This window comes from Engystomops pustulosus, chromosome 10 (genome assembly GCF_040894005.1).
Source record: "Engystomops pustulosus chromosome 10, aEngPut4.maternal, whole genome shotgun sequence".
NCBI lineage: Eukaryota > Metazoa > Chordata > Amphibia > Anura > Leptodactylidae > Engystomops > Engystomops pustulosus.
The window spans coordinates 745,288-758,453 of record NC_092420.1 but is presented as its reverse complement, the minus strand read 5'-3'; the positions used below and the strand labels follow the sequence as shown (position 1 = coordinate 758,453).

The 13,166-nt window shown below is 57.9% G+C and overlaps 1 protein-coding gene across 1 annotated transcript in view; it reads right to left on the bottom strand.

Moving 5' to 3' along the window:
- Positions 1 to 10,032, bottom strand: part of LOC140103609 (sodium-coupled neutral amino acid transporter 3-like) — a 115,317-nt gene extending 105,285 nt beyond the window's left edge. The window contains exon 1 of the mRNA XM_072126753.1: positions 9,965 to 10,032. The gene's annotated coding sequence lies outside the window, so the exon portion shown is untranslated. The remainder of the gene's footprint in view (positions 1 to 9,964) is intronic.
- Positions 10,033 to 13,166: the final 3,134 nt, after the last annotated feature.

The following is a 13,166-nucleotide window of genomic DNA, read 5'->3' as shown; positions in this document are numbered from 1 at the left end:
CCTATAGAGTGCCCCCTCCCTATAGAGAGCCCCCATGCCTATAGAGCGCCCCCTCCCTATAGAGCGCTCCCTCCCTATAGAGCGCCCCCTCCCTATAGAGAGCCCCCTCCCTATAGAGCGCCCCCTCCCTATAGAGCGCCCCCTCCCTATAGAGAGCCCCCCTCCCTATAGAGCGCCCCCTCCCTATAGAGAGCCCCCTCCCTATAGAGCGCCCCCTCCCTATAGAGCGCCCCCTCCCTATAGAGCGCCCCCTCCCTATAGAGCGCCCCCTCCCTATAGAGCGCCCCCTCCCTATAGAGAGCCCCCTCCCTATAGAGCGCCCCCTCCCTATAGAGCGCCCCCTCCCTATAGAGAGCCCCCTCCCTATAGAGCGCCCCCTCCCTATAGAGCGCCCCCTCCCTATAGAGAGCCCCCTCCCGATAGAGCGCCCCCTCCCTATAGAGCGCCCCCTCCCTATAGAGAGCCCCCCTGCCTATAGAGAGCCCCCTCCCTATAGAGAGCCCCCTCCCTATAGAGAGCCCCCTCCCTATAGAGCGCCCCCTCCCTATAGAGCGCCCCCTCCCTATAGAGAGCCCCCTCCCTATAGAGCGCCCCCTCCCTATAGAGCGCCCCCTCCCTATAGAGAGCCCCCTCCCGATAGAGCGCCCCCTCCCTATAGAGCGCCCCCTCCCTATAGAGAGCCCCCCTGCCTATAGAGAGCCCCCTCCCTATAGAGAGCCCCCTCCCTATAGAGAGCCCCCTCCCTATAGAGCGCCCCCTCCCTATAGAGCGCCCCCTCCCTATAGAGAGCCCCCCTGCCTATAGAGCGCTCCCTGCCTATAGAGCGCCCCCTCCCTATAGAGAGCCCCCTCCCTATAGAGCGCCCCCTCCCTATAGAGCGCCCCCTCCCTATAGAGAGCCCCCTCCCTATAGAGCGCCCCCTCCCTATAGAGCGCCCCCTCCCTATAGAGAGCCCCCCTGCCTATAGAGAGCCCCCTCCCTATAGAGCGCCCCCTCCCTATAGAGAGCCCCCCTGCCTATAGAGAGCCCCCTCCCTATAGAGAGCCCCCTCCCTATAGAGCGCCCCCTCCCTATAGAGCGCCCCCTCCCTATAGAGAGCCCCCTCCCTATAGAGAGCCCCCTCCCTATAGAGAGCCCCCTCCCTATAGAGCGCCCCCTCCCTATAGAGCGCCCCCTCCCTAAAGAGCGCCCCCTCCCTATAGAGAGCCCCCCTGCCTATAGAGCGCCCCCTCCCTATAGAGAGCCCCCCTGCCTATAGAGCGCCCCCCTGCCTATAGAGAGCCCCCTCCCTATAGAGAGCCCCCTCCCTATAGAGCGCCCCCTCCCTATAGAGAGCCCCCTCCCTATAGAGAGCCCCCTGCCTATAGAGAGCCCCCTCCCTATAGAGAGCCCCCCTCCCTATAGAGAGCCCCCTGCCTATAGAGCGCCCCCTCCCTATAGAGCGCCCCCTGCCTATAGAGAGCCCCCTCCCTATAGAGCGCCCCCTCCCTATAGAGCGCCCCCTCCCTATAGAGAGCCCCCTGCCTATAGAGAGCCCCCTACCTATAGAGCGCCCCCTGCCTATAGAGCGCCCCCCTGCCTATAGAGCGCCCCCTGCCTATAGAGCGCCCCCTCCCTATAGAGAGCCCCCCTCCCTATAGAGAGCCCCCTGCCTATAGAGAGCCCCCCTGCCTATAGAGCGCCCCCTGCCTACAGAGCGCCCCCTGCCTATAGAGCGCCCCCTCCCTATAGAGAGCCCCCCTCCCTATAGAGCGCCCCCTGCCTATAGAGCGCCCCCTCCCTATAGAGCGCCCCCTCCCTATAGAGCGCTCCCTGCCTATAGAGCGCCCCTCCCTATAGAGCGCCCCCTCCCTATAGAGCGCCCCCTCCCTATAGAGAGCCCCCTCCCTATAGAGAGCCCCCTCCCTATAGAGAGCCCCCTCCCTATAGAGCGCCCCCTCCCTATAGAGCGCCCCCTCCCTATAGAGCGCCCCCTCCCTATAGAGCGCTCCCTGCCTATAGAGCGCCCCCTCCCTATAGAGAGCCCCCTCCCTATAGAGCGCCCCCTCCCTATAGAGCGCTCCCTGCCTATAGAGCGCCCCCTCCCTATAGAGCGCTCCCTGCCTATAGAGAGCCCCCTCCCTATAGAGCGCTCCCTGCCTATAGAGCGCCCCCTCCCTATAGAGCGCCCCCTCCCTATAGAGTGCCCCCTGCCTATAGAGCACACCCTCCCTATAGAGCGCCCCCTGCCTATAGAGCGCCCCCTCCCTATAGAGCGCCCCCCTGCCTATAGAGCGCCCCCTCCCTATAGAGCGCCCCCTGCCTATAGAGCGCCCCTCCCTATAGAGCGCCCCCTCCCTATAGAGCGCCCACTCCCTATAGAGCGCCCCCTGCCTATAGAGCGCCCCTCCCTATAGAGCGCCCCCCTGCCTATAGAGCACCCCCTCCCTATAGAGCGCCCCCTCCCTATAGAGAGCCCCCTCCCTATAGAGCGCCCCCTGCCTATAGAGCGCCCCCTCCCTATAGAGTGCCCCCTCCCTATAGAGAGCCCCCTGCCTATAGAGCGCCCCCTGCCTATAAAGCGCCCCCTCCCTATAGAGAGCCCCCCTGCCTATAGAGCGCCCCCTCCCTATAGAGAGCCCCCTCCCTATAGAGAGCCCCCTGCCTATAGAGCGCCCCCTCCCTATAGAGAGCCCCCTGCCTATAGAGCGCCCCCTCCCTATAGAGAGCCCCCTCCCTATAGAGCGCCCCCTCCCTATAGAGAGCCCCCTCCCTATAGAGCGCCCCCTCCCTATAGAGCGCTCCCTGCCTATAGAGCGCCCCCTCCCTATAGAGAGCCCCCTCCCTATAGAGCGCTCCCTGCCTATAGAGCGCTCCCTGCCTATAGAGCGCCCCCTCCCTATAGAGCGCCCCTCCCTATAGAGCGCTCCCTGCCTATAGAGCGCCCCCTCCCTATAGAGCGCCCCCTCCCTATAGAGAGCCCCCTGCCTATAGAGCGCCCCCTGCCTATAAAGCGCCCCCTCCCTATAGAGAGCCCCCCTGCCTATAGAGCGCCCCCTCCCTATAGAGAGCCCCCTCCCTATAGAGAGCCCCCTGCCTATAGAGCGCCCCCTCCCTATAGAGAGCCCCCTGCCTATAGAGCGCCCCCTCCCTATAGAGAGCCCCCTCCCTATAGAGCGCCCCCTCCCTATAGAGAGCCCCCTCCCTATAGAGCGCCCCCTCCCTATAGAGCGCTCCCTGCCTATAGAGCGCCCCCTCCCTATAGAGAGCCCCCTCCCTATAGAGCGCTCCCTGCCTATAGAGCGCTCCCTGCCTATAGAGCGCCCCCTCCCTATAGAGCGCCCCTCCCTATAGAGCGCTCCCTGCCTATAGAGCGCCCCCTCCCTATAGAGCGCCCCCTCCCTATAGAGCGCCCCCTGCCTATAGAGCGCTCCCTCCCTATAGAGCGCCCCCTCCCTATAGAGAGCGCCCCCTCCCTATAGAGCGCCCCCTGCCTATAGAGAGCGCCCCCTGCCTATAGAGCGCTCCCTCCCTATAGAGCGCCCCCTCCCTATAGAGAGCGCCCCCTCCCTATAGAGCGCCCCCTCCCTATAGAGCGCCCCCTGCCTATAGAGCGCCCCCTCCCTATAGAGCGCCCCCTCCCTATAGAGCGCCCCCTGCCTATAGAGCGCCCCCTCCCTATAGAGCGCCCCCTCCCTATAGAGCGCCCCCTGCCTATAGAGCGCCCCCTCCCTATAGAGCGCCCCCTCCCTATAGAGCGCTCCCTGCCTATAGAGCGCCCCCTCCCTATAGAGAGCCCCCTCCCTATAGAGCGCCCCCTCCCTATAGAGCGCTCCCTGCCTATAGAGCGCCCCCTCCCTATAGAGCGCTCCCTGCCTATAGAGAGCCCCCTCCCTATAGAGCGCTCCCTGCCTATAGAGAGCCCCCTCCCTATAGAGCGCCCCCTCCCTATAGAGCGCCCCCTCCCTATAGAGTGCCCCCTGCCTATAGAGCGCCCCCTCCCTATAGAGCGCCCCCTCCCTATAGAGCGCCCCCTCCCTATAGAGCGCCCCCTCCCTATAGAGCGCCCCCTCCCTATAGAGCGCACCCTCCCTATAGAGCGCCCCCTGCCTATAGAGCGCCCCCTCCCTATAGAGCGCCCCCCTGCCTATAGAGCGCCCCCTCCCTATAGAGCGCCCCCTGCCTATAGAGCGCCCCTCCCTATAGAGCGCCCCTCCCTATAGAGCGCCCACTCCCTATAGAGCGCCCCCTGCCTATAGAGCGCCCCTCCCTATAGAGCGCCCCCTGCCTATAGAGCGCCCCCTCCCTATAGAGCGCCCCCTCCCTATAGAGCGCCCCCTCCCTATAGAGAGCCCCCTCCCTATAGAGCGCCCCCTGCCTATAGAGCGCCCCCTCCCTATAGAGTGCCCCCTCCCTATAGAGAGCCCCCTGCCTATAGAGCGCCCCCTGCCTATAAAGCGCCCCCTCCCTATAGAGAGCCCCCCTGCCTATAGAGCGCCCCCTCCCTATAGAGAGCCCCCTCCCTATAGAGAGCCCCCTGCCTATAGAGCGCCCCCTCCCTATAGAGAGCCCCCTCCCTATAGAGCGCCCCCTCCCTATAGAGAGCCCCCTCCCTATAGAGCGCTCCCTGCCTATAGAGCGCCCCCTCCCTATAGAGAGCCCCCTCCCTATAGAGCGCTCCCTGCCTATAGAGCGCTCCCTGCCTATAGAGCGCCCCTCCCTATAGAGCGCCCCCTCCCTATAGAGCGCTCCCTGCCTATAGAGCGCCCCCTCCCTATAGAGCGCCCCCTCCCTATAGAGCGCCCCCTGCCTATAGAGCGCTCCCTCCCTATAGAGCGCCCCCTCCCTATAGAGAGCGCCCCCTCCCTATGGAGCATCCCCTCAGTTACCCCTCAGGTTCTGCCCCATCACTCAGTTACCCCTCATGTTCTGCCCCATCACTCAGTTACCCCTCAGGTTCTCCCCATCACTCAGTTACCCCTCAGGTTCTGCCCCATCACTCAGTTACCCCTCAGGTTCTCCCCCATCACTCAGTTACCCCTCAGGTTCTCCCCCATCACTCAGTTGCCCCTCAGGTTCTCCCCATCACTCAGTTAACCCTCAGGTTCTGCCCCATCACTCAGTTAACCCTCAGGTTCTGCCCCATCACTCAGTTACCCCTCAGGTTCTCCCCCATCACTCAGTTACCCCTCAGGTTCTCCCCCATCACTCAGTTGCCCCTCAAGTTCTGCCCCATCACTCAGTTACCCCTCAGGTTCTCCCCATCACTCAGTTGCCCCTCAGGTTCTCCCCCATCACTCAGTTACCCCTCAGGTTCTCCCCCATCACTCAGTTACCCCTCAGGTTCTCCCCATCACTCAGTTACCCCTCAGGTTCTGCCCCATCACTCAGTTACCCAACAGGTTCTCCCCCATCACTCAGTTACCCAACAGGTTCTCCCCCATCACTCAGTTACCCCTCAGGTTCTCCCCCATCACTCAGTTACCCCTCAGGTTCTGCCCCATCACTCAGTTACCCCTCAGGTTCTGCCCCATCACTCAGTTACCGCTCAGGTTCTCCCCCATCACTCAGTTACCCCTCAGGTTCTCCCCCATCACTCAGTTACCCCTCAGGTTCTCCCCCATCACTCAGTTACCCCTCAGGTTCTGCCCCATCACTCAGTTACCCCTCAGGTTCTGCCCCATCACTCAGTTACCCCTCAGGTTCTGCCCCATCACTCAGTTACCCCTCAGGTTCTGCCCCATCACTCAGTTACCCCTCAGGTTCTGCCCCATCACTCAGTTACCCCTCAGGTTCTGCCCCATCACTCAGTTACCCCTCAGGTTCTCCCCATCACTCAGTTGCCCCTCAGGTTCTCCCCCATCACTCAGTTACCCCTCAGGTTCTCCCCCATCACTCAGTTACCCCTCAGGTTCTCCCCATCACTCAGTTACCCCTCAGGTTCTGCCCCATCACTCAGTTACCCAACAGGTTCTCCCCCATCACTCAGTTACCCAACAGGTTCTCCCCCATCACTCAGTTACCCCTCAGGTTCTCCCCCATCACTCAGTTACCCCTCAGGTTCTGCCCCATCACTCAGTTACCCCTCAGGTTCTGCCCCATCACTCAGTTACCCCTCAGGTTCTCCCCCATCACTCAGTTACCCCTCAGGTTCTCCCCCATCACTCAGTTACCCCTCAGGTTCTCCCCCATCACTCAGTTACCCCTCAGGTTCTGCCCCATCACTCAGTTACCCCTCAGGTTCTGCCCCATCACTCAGTTACCCCTCAGGTTCTGCCCCATCACTCAGTTACCCCTCAGGTTCTGCCCCATCACTCAGTTACCCCTCAGGTTCTGCCCCATCACTCAGTTACCCCTCAGGTTCTGCCCCATCACTCAGTTACCCCTCAGGTTCTGCCCCATCACTCAGTTACCCCTCAGGTTCTGCCCCATCACTCAGTTGCCCCTCATGTTCTCCCCATCACTCAGTTACCCCTCAGGTTCTGCCCCATCACTCAGTTACCCCTCAGGTTCTGCCCCATCACTCAGTTACCCCTCAGGTTCTGCCCCATCACTCAGTTGCCCCTCATGTTCTCCCCATCACTCAGTTGCCCCTGAGGTTCTCCCCATCACTCAGTTACCCCTCAGGTTCTCCCCCATCACTCAGTTACCCCTCAGGTTCTCCCCCATCACTCAGTTGCCCCTCAGGTTCTCCCCCATCACTCAGTTGCCCCTCAGGTTCTCCCCCATCACTCAGTTACCCCTCAGGTTCTCCCCCATCACTCAGTTGCCCCTCAGGTTCTGCCCCATCACTCAGTTACCCCTCAGGTTCTCCCCCATCACTCAGTTGCCCCTCAGGTTCTCCCCATCACTCAGTTACCCCTCAGGTTCTCCCCATCACTCAGTTACCCCTCAGGTTCTCCCCATCACTCAGTTACCCCTCAGGTTCTCCCCATCACTCAGTTACCCCTCAGGTTCTGCCCCATCACTCAGTTACCCAACAGGTTCTCCCCCATCACTCAGTTACCCCTCAGGTTCTCCCCCATCACTCAGTTACCCCTCAGGTTCTGCCCCATCACTCAGTTACCCCTCAGGTTCTCCCCCATCACTCAGTTACCCCTCAGGTTCTCCCCCATCACTCAGTTACCCCTCAGGTTCTGCCCCATCACTCAGTTACCCCTCAGGTTCTGCCCCATCACTCAGTTACCCCTCAGGTTCTCCCCCATCACTCAGTTACCCCTCAGGTTCTGCCCCATCACTCAGTTACCCCTCAGGTTCTCCCCCATCACTCAGTTATCCCTCATGTTCTCCCCATCACTCAGTTACCCCTCATGTTCTCCCCATCACTCAGTTACCCCTCAGGTCCTGCCCATCACTCAGTTATCCCTCATGTTCTCCCCATCACTCAGTTACCCCTCAGGTTCTCCCCATCACTCAGTTACCCCTCAGGTTCTGCCCCATCACTCAGTTACCCCTCAGGTTCTCCCCCATCACTCAGTTACCCCTCAGGTTCTGCCCCATCACTCAGTTACCCCTCAGGTTCTCCCCCATCACTCAGTTATCCCTCATGTTCTCCCCATCACTCAGTTACCCCTCAGGTTCTGCCCCATCACTCAGTTACCCCTCAGGTTCTCCCCATCACTCAGTTACCCCTCAGGTTCTCCCCATCACTCAGTTACCCCTCATGTTCTGCCCCATCACTCAGTTACCCCTCATGTTCTCCCCATCACTCAGTTACCCCTCATGTTCTCCCCATCACTCAGTTACCCCTCAGGTTCTCCCCCATCACTCAGTTACCCCTCAGGTCCTGCCCATCACTCAGTTACCCCTCAGGTTCTGCCCCATCACTCAGTTAACCCTCAGGTTCTCCCCCATCACTCAGTTACCCCTCAGGTTCTCCCCATCACTCAGTTACCCCTCAGGTTCTCCCCATCACTCAGTTACCCCTCAGGTTCTCCCCCATCACTCAGTTACCCCTCAGGTTCTCCCCATCACTCAGTTATCCCTCAGGTTCTCCCTCATCACTCAGTTAACCCTCAGGTTCTCCCCCATCACTCAGTTACCCCTCAGGTTCTCCCCCATCACTCAGTTACCCCTCAGGTTCTCCCCATCACTCAGTTACCCCTCAGGTTCTCCCCATCACTCAGTTACCCCTCAGGTTCTGCCCCATCACTCAGTTACCCCTCAGGTTCTCCCCCATCACTCAGTTACCCCTCAGGTTCTCCCCATCACTCAGTTACCCCTCAGGTTCTCCCCATCACTCAGTTACCCCTCAGGTTCTCCCCATCACTCAGTTACCCCTCAGGTTCTCCCCCATCACTCAGTTACCCCTCAGGTTCTCCCCATCACTCAGTTACCCCTCAGGTTCTCCCCATCACTCAGTTACCCCTCAGGTTCTCCCCCATCACTCAGTTACCCCTCAGGTTCTCCCCATCACTCAGTTACCCCTCAGGTTCTCCCCATCACTCAGTTACCCCTCAGGTTCTCCCCCATCACTCAGTTACCCCTCAGGTTCTGCCCCATCACTCAGTTACCTCTCAGGTTCTGCCCCATCACTCAGTTACCCCTCAGGTTCTCCCCATCACTCAGTTACCTCTCAGGTTCTGCCCCATCACTCAGTTACCCCTCAGGTTCTCCCCATCACTCAGTTATCCCTCAGGTTCTCCCCATCACTCAGTTACCCCTCAGGTTCTCCCCCATCACTCAGTTACCTCTCAGGTTCTCCCCATCACTCAGTTACCCCTCAGGTTCTCCCCCATCACTCAGTTACCCCTCAGGTTCTCCCCATCACTCAGTTACCCCTCAGGTTCTCCCCATCACTCAGTTACCCCTCAGGTTCTCCCCATCACTCAGTTACCCCTCAGGTTCTCCCCATCACTCAGTTACCCCTCAGGTTCTGCCCCATCACTCAGTTACCCCTCAGGTTCTGCCCCATCACTCAGTTACCCCTCAGGTTCTCCCCATCACTCAGTTACCTCTCAGGTTCTGCCCCATCACTCAGTTACCCCTCAGGTTCTCCCCATCACTCAGTTACCCCTCAGGTTCTGCCCCATCACTCAGTTACCCCTCAGGTTCTGCCCCATGACTCTGTTACCCCTCAGGTTCTCCCCATCACTCAGTTACCTCTCAGGTTCTGCCCCATCACTCAGTTACCCCTCAGGTTCTGCCCCATCACTCAGTTACCCCTCAGGTTCTGCCCCATCACTCAGTTACCCCTCAGGTTCTCCCCCATCACTCAGTTACCCCTCAGGTTCTCCCCATCACTCAGTTACCCCTCAGGTTCTCCCCATCACTCAGTTACCCCTCAGGTTCTGCCCCATCACTCAGTTACCCCTCAGGTTCTGCCCCATCACTCAGTTACCCCTCAGGTTCTGCCCCATCACTCAGTTACCCCTCAGGTTCTGCCCCATCACTCAGTTACCCCTCAGGTTCTGCCCCATCACTCAGTTACCCCTCAGGTTCTCCCCATCACTCAGTTACCTCTCAGGTTCTGCCCCATCACTCAGTTACCCCTCAGGTTCTGCCCCATCACTCAGTTACCCCTCAGGTTCTCCCCATCACTCAGATACCTCTCAGGTTCTGCCCCATCACTCAGTTGCCCCTCAGGTTCTGCCCCATCACTCAGTTACCCCTCAGGTTCTGCCCCATCACTCAGTTACCCCTCAGGTTCTCCCCATCACTCAGTTACCTCTCAGGTTCTGCCCCATCACTCAGTTACCTCTCAGGTTCTGCCCCATCACTCAGTTACCCCTCAGGTTCTCCCCCATCACTCAGTTGCCCCTCAGGTTCTCCCCATCACTCAGTTACCTCTCAGGTTCTGCCCCATCACTCAGTTACCTCTCAGGTTCTGCCCCATCACTCAGTTACCTCTCAGGTTCTGCCCCATCACTCAGTTACCCCTCAGGTTCTGTCCCATCACTCAGTTACCCCTCAGGTTCTCCCCATCACTCAGTTACCCCTCAGGTTCTCCCCCATCACTCAGTTGCCCCTCTTGTTACCCTCTTACCTCACCGCCAGAGGTCCTGCACTACCTTCGGCTGCAGGTCATGTGATCGTGACATCATCGCAGGTCCTGCAGCCTCCAGATCGTGATATTCTCCGGGGCGGCAGGACCTGAGTGACGTCATTTTCAGGGCCTTGTGATGACCCCTGTGCGGCCTCTTTCCCCCCCTGCAAGCCCCAGAGCGGGAGCGTCACGGTATGTACCTGTGTACTTGTCACAGCTGAGGGTTGGTCGCTGTGTGTCAGTGTAGGTGGGGACAGGTTTACTCTCTGGTGTTTGACTCTTGCGTTAGTTGAGTTTTGGGCTTTTGCGGTTTTTTTGTGGCTTTTTATAAAGTTGCAGGTGATGCACCTGATGTACAAGACCTCATGAGGACGTCATACATTGACCTGGGGGAGGAGGGGCATGAGATGACATCATATATAGACCTGGAGGAGGAGGGGCATGAGATGACATCATATATAGACCTGGAGGAGGAGGGGCATGGGATGACATCATATATAGACCTGGAGGAGGAGGGGCATGGGATGACATCATACATTGACCTGGAGGAGGAGGGGCATGAGATGACATCATATATAGACCTGGAGGAGGAGGGGCATGGGATGACATCATACATTGACCTGGAGGAGGAGGGGCATGGGATGACATCATACATAGACCTGGAGGAGGAGGGGCATGAGATGACATCATATATAGACCTGGAGGAGGAGGGGCATGGGATGACATCATACATTGACCTGGAGGAGGAGGGGCATGGGATGACATCATACATAGACCTGGAGGAGGAGGGGCATGAGATGACATCATACATAGACCTGGAGGAGGAGGGGCATGGGATGACATCATACATAGACCTGGAGGAGGAGGGGCATGAGATGACATCATACATAGACTTGGAGGAGGAGGGGCATGAGATGACATCATACATAGACCTGGGGGAGGAGGGACATGAGATGACATCATACATAGACCTGGAGGAGGAGGGGCATGAGATGACATCATACATAGACTTGGAGGAGGAGGGGCATGAGATGACATCATACATAGACCTGGGGGAGGAGGGACATGGGATGACATCATACATAGACCTGGGGGAGGAGGGGCATGAGATGACATCATACATAGACCTGGGGGAGGAGGGGCATGAGATGATGATGTCATACATAGACCTGGGGGAGGAGGGGCATGAGATGACATCATACATAGACCTGGGGGAGGAGGGGCATGAGATGATGATGTCATACATAGACCTGGGGGAGGAGGGGCATGAGATGACATCATACATAGACCTGGGGGAGGAGGGGCATGAGATGATGATGTCATACATAGACCTGGGGGAGGAGGGGCATGAGATGACATCATACATAGACCTAGAGGAGGAGGGGCATGAGATGATGATGTCATTCATAGACCTGGAGGAGGAGGGGCATGAGATGACATCATACATAGACCTGGGGGAGGAGGGGCATGAGATGATGATGTCATTCATAGACCTGGAGGAGGAGGGGCATGAGATGACATCATACATAGACCTGGAGGAGGAGGGGCATGAGATGATGATGTCATACATAGACCTGGAGGAGGAGGGGCATGAGATGACATCATACATAGACCTGGAGGAGGAGGGGCATGAGATGACATCATACATAGACCTGGAGGAGGAGGGGCATGAGATGACATCATACATAGACCTGGAGGAGGAGGGGCATGAGATGATGATGTCATACATAGACCTGGAGGAGGAGGGGCATGAGATGATGATGTCAGATGTTTCATAGATACAATGTCACTCTTGGAGCTCGCAGAGACTTGTTACTGGATCCTCTAATAAAATCAGTCCCGGAAGAAGCGACTCCAGAATCTGCAGGAGAGATTCTCGCTGTGACCTCCCGCTAATGGTTAACCCGTGTGTTATGGTGGCGCCTCGCGCTGTTTACATCTGATGGTATCACAACGACTATAAATAAGACTCGTGTCTATACATCCCGGCCGCGCCCCCACCACACCCCAACGTCACATGGACGCACACCCCCCAAACGTCACCTGCTATTGGCTCCAGCCTGTGGCCCTGAACTCAGATGTCACCACCAGGAGGGGGAGGGGGAACGAGCAACACAGGAGGCCTGGCTGATAACAGAGAGTAATAGATTGTATCCCCCTGTACAGTCTCCTCTCCCCGGGATGTAATGGCTGATAACAGAGAGTAATAGATTGTATCCCCCCCTGTACAGTCTCCTCTCCCCGGGGTGTAATGGCTGATAACAGAGAGTAATAGATTGTATCCCCCCCCTGTACAGTCTCCTCTCCCCGGGGTGTAATGGCTGATAACAGAGAGTAATAGATTGTATCCCCACTGTACAGTCTCCTCTCCCCGGGGTGTAATGGCTGATAACAGAGAGTAATAGATTGTATCCCCCTGTACAGTCTCCTCTCCCGGGGATGTAGTGGCTGATAACAGAGAGTAATAGATTGTACCCCCCCCCCTGTACAGTCTCCTCTCCCCGGGGTCTAATGGCTGATAACAGAGAGTAATAGATTGTATCCCCCCCTGTACAGTCTCCTCTCCCCGGGGTGTAATGGCTGATAACAGAGAGTAATAGATTGTATCCCCCCTGTACAGTCTCCTCTCCCCGGGGTGTAATGGCTGATAACAGAGAGTAATAGATTGTATCCCCCCCTGTACAGTCTCCTCTCCCCGGGATGTAATGGCTGATAACAGAGAGTAATAGATTGTATCCCCCTGTACAGTCTCCTCTCCCCGGATGTAATGGCTGATAACAGAGAGTAATAGATTGTATCCCCCCTGTACAGTCTCCTCTCCCCGGGGTGTAATGGCTGATAACAGAGAGTAATAGATTGTATCCCCCCCTGTACAGTCTCCTCTCCCCGGGATGTAATGGCTGATAACAGAGAGTAATAGATTGTATCCCCCCTGTACAGTCTCCTCTCCCCGGGATGTAATGGCTGATAACAGAGAGTAATAGATTGTATCCCCCCCCCCTGTACAGTCTCCTCTCCCCGGGGTGTAATGGCTGATAACAGAGAGTAATAGATTGTATCCCCCCTGTACAGTCTCCTCTCCCTGGGGTGTAATGGCTGATAACAGAGAGTAATAGATTGTATCCCCCCTGTACAGTCTCCTCTCCCCGGGGTGTAATGGCTGATAACAGAGAGTAATAGATTGTATCCCCCCCTGTACAGT